The sequence below is a fragment of the Polypterus senegalus genome, chromosome 5, assembly GCF_016835505.1.
Source record: "Polypterus senegalus isolate Bchr_013 chromosome 5, ASM1683550v1, whole genome shotgun sequence".
Classification (NCBI taxonomy): domain Eukaryota; kingdom Metazoa; phylum Chordata; class Cladistia; order Polypteriformes; family Polypteridae; genus Polypterus; species Polypterus senegalus.
In genome coordinates, this window is record NC_053158.1 from 203921856 (window position 1) to 203925822 (window position 3967).

The following is a 3967-nucleotide window of genomic DNA, read 5'->3' on the forward strand; positions in this document are numbered from 1 at the left end:
CGCTCAGAGAATAGCCCCACGCAGCAAGAGGGGGGCTTGGATTCTCAGGTTATAAATACTCTTGAAACGTGACACTTGACATTTTGGGAAGCCACACAGCTACAATAACGGAAAGCCCCTTCTGCTGCCCCACCCTGGCTCTTCATTCATGGTATCCAGCTGGAAGGAAAAACACAATTCAGAGGTTTACCAGAAAAACGGAAAATTAGAAACATGTACAGCGCCCTCCGCAATGTTTGAGACGAAGACACACATCTGTCCTTAATGTCCCCCACTGCTCCACAGTTCAAAATGACAAATCCAACTCTTCAGACCTTGTGATTAAAGTGCACATTGGAGACCTTCATTTAAGGGGATTGACATTCGGTCATATGGCACTAGTTTCTGCACAGTCCCCCCATTTCAGGGCACCATAATGTTTGTGACAATTGACATCCCAAGTGATTCCTCAGGTGGGTTTCTGGGCTACATAAGAGACCTCGGCCTGCTGTTACCCTTTGGAGTCTAAAGTGGCCATTGATAAATATCAGGGCAAGAGCTGTACCAATGAAAGGTCAAAGTAGGCATTATGAGGCTGAAAAGCAAGAATAAGACAAGAGCTGTGCCAATGAAAGTCAAAGAAGACATTATGAGACTGAAAAGCAAGAATAAGACAGGAGCTGTGCCAACGAAAGTCCAAGAAGCCATCATGAGGCTGAAAAGCAAGAATAAGACAGGAGCTGTGCCAATGAGACAGTGAGCTGTGCCAATGAAAAGTCAAAGTAGCCATTACGTGGCTCAAACAAAACAATAAGGCAAGAGCTGTGCCAATGAAAGTCAAAGAAGACATTATGAGACTGAAAAGCAAGAATAAGAAAGGAGCTGTGCCAATGAGACAGTGAGCTGTGCCAATGAAAAGTCAAAGTAGCCATTACGTGGCTCAAACAAAACAATAAGGCAAGAGCTGTGCCAATGAAAGTCAAAGAAGACATTATGAGACTGAAAAGCAAGAATAAGACAGGAGCTGTGCCAACGAAACAATGAGCTGTGCCAATGAAAAGTCAAAGTAGCCATTACGAGGCTCAAACAAAACAATAAGGCAAGAGCTGTGCCAATGAGACAAGAGATGTGCCAATGAAAGTCAAAGAAGACATTTTGAGGCTGAAAAGCATGAATAGGACAAGAGCTGTGCCAATGAGACAATGAGCTGTGCCAATGAAAGTCCAAGAAGCCATCATGAGGCTGTAACACAAGAATCAAACCATTGGAGACATCCATAAGACCTTAGGAGGACTGAAATCAACTATCTGGAGTATCATAAAGAGGAAAAAACACACTGGTGGGCTCAGTAATCACAAAAGGATTGATGGGCAAAGGAAGACCTCCACTGCTGATGACAGAAGAATCCTTACTTTGGTCAAGAAAAAGCCACAAACAGATCAGAAACAGACTTTAGGGGGCCGATGTGGACGTGTCAGAGACGACTACCAGCTGAAGACTTCATGAACAGAAACACAGAGGAGGACACTCTGCAAGATGAAGACCACCAAAACAGGACAACCAGATTACAGTTTGTGAAAAAGGACTTCAAGGGTCCTGCAGAATTCTGGGAAAAGGTCTTGTGGACCATCAAGATAAAGATGAACCTCATCAGAGTGATGGCGAGAGCAAAGTGTAGAGATGAGAAGGATATACCCAAGAGCCAAAGCAGACCACCTCATCTGTTAAACATGGCAGTACAGGGGGTGTTAAGGCTTGGGCATGCATGGCTGCCACAGGTCCTGGCAAACTTCTCTTCACTGATGATGGACCTGCTGACTGCAGTGGAACAATGAATTCTGAGGTGTGCAGAAACATCTGATCTGCTCAAGTTCCAGTAAAGACCTCCAAACTCAGTGGACTGCACTTCATCGACATCAAGATAATGAGCCAAACAGACTGCTGAGGACACACAGGAGCTAAAAAATGGAAACTTCTGGAATATCCAAGCCAGTCACCTGATTTCAATCCAGTTGAGCAGACCTTCCATATGCTGAAGAGAAAATGTAAGGGGCAAGTCCCCCAAAACATACAGGAGCTGAAGATGGCTGCATTAGAGGCTTGGCAGAGCATCACCAGAGAAGACCCTCAGCACCTGCTGATAGCGATGAATGGCAGACATCAAGTAGGCATTGCATGTGAGGTGCATGTGACAAAGTGCTAAATATGACCGCCATTGCTGTGTCCCAAACATTACAGTGTCCAGAAATTCGGGCTGGGGGGGAGGATGCGTGTAGAAAAAGCATTGTGTGCTGGTCGTCATGGCTGCCTCCAACTCACGAAGATGATGTAGATGAAGATACCACTGTGCCGAAGCCTGAGGCTGTGGGTTCGAATTCTGCTACTTAACACTGTGTGACCCTAAGCAAGTCACTTCACCCGCCTGTGCTCCAACTGAAAAAAGAAATGTCACCAATTGTTTCTCAAATGTTATGAGTCGCTTTGGATAAAGGAGTCGGCCAAATAAATGAATAAATGTAAAATAGTGGGAGAAAGGGAAGGTCTACTGGATGGCAGTGAGACCAGCTATGTGATATGGGCTGGAGACGGTGGCACAGGAGACAGAGCTGGAGGTGGCAGAGTTAAAGATGCTAAGATTTACATTGGGTGTGATGAGGATGGACAGGATTGGAAATGATGACATTAGAGGGTCAGCTCAGGTGGGACGGTTGGGAGACAAAGTCAGAGAGGCGAGATTACGTTGGTTTGGACAGAGGAGAGATGCTGGGTATACTGGGAGAAGGATGTTAACGATAGAGCCGGCAGGTAAGGGGAGAAGAGGAAGGCCTAAGAGGAGGTTTATGGTTATGGTAAGTGACAAATTTAACATTTTATTACTACATGTGTTTGTGAGCAATCTGTTGGAGTGATAAATGTAACAAATTATTACTATATGTGTTTGCAATGCACCATCTGTTGGAATGAAAAATACAATGTGTTTTATTACTGCATGTGTGTGCGATGAACCATCTGTTGAAATGAAAAATGGAATGCACTTCATTACTGCACATGTGATACACCTACTATTGGAGTGGCAAATGCAGTGCAGTTTATTATTACACATTTGTGATGCACCATCTGTTGGAACGAAAACTGCACTGCATTTTATTACTACACATGCTTGTGACGCACCATCTCTTTGAATGAAAAATGTAAATGCATTTTAATACTACATGTGTTTGTGATGCGCCATCTGTTGGAATGAAAAATGCAATGCATGTTATTACTTTATTCATTACAAAATACAGGTCAGTTGATGGTGCACTGCAAATGTCAGTGCTAAATACGCTGAGGTCTGTGATGACTGCTTAGATTTCAGCCCATCTTAGCACAGCTGTTACAATTCCTTGCCTTAATATAACAGGTGCTTGAGGAGGTGGAAGGTTAGACAATTTAAATCTAAGTATTTTGTTATTATGGCATCTTTCAAATCAAGGTGCTTTAAAGGGCAAACAAGAATACAAGCCAAAGTAATGCACAATAATTCAAAGCCACAAAGAATCTATCCTTCACTTAAATTCCCCTTTACCAGCAAGTGATGTCACCAGGTGCTTTACAAAGCAAATAGGAATGTAATAAAAAGAAGAAAATAAAAACATCGCAAGGTAACCGGTAAGGCAACTCAAACCCAAAATCATCCAAATCAATCTTTTCTAAAATGGCTCAAGTGGGTGCTTTAATAATCATGTAGGCCTAAAACACAACAGTGAAATAATTAAAGGATAATTCATGGCACAATGACTCCATCTTTCATTTAAAGCACCTGTCACTGACACTGAGTGGGCTTCAATCGCTCGTAACGCGCAGCACTCCTCATCTATCTGCACAGAACGCAGTGTTATTCCAGTTAAACTTCATTCAGAATTTCAATGATCCAAAATACGGTGGATTCAGAAAGTACTGAGACCTCTTCTCTTTCTCCTCCACCCTGCCAACTTTATTGAGCTGG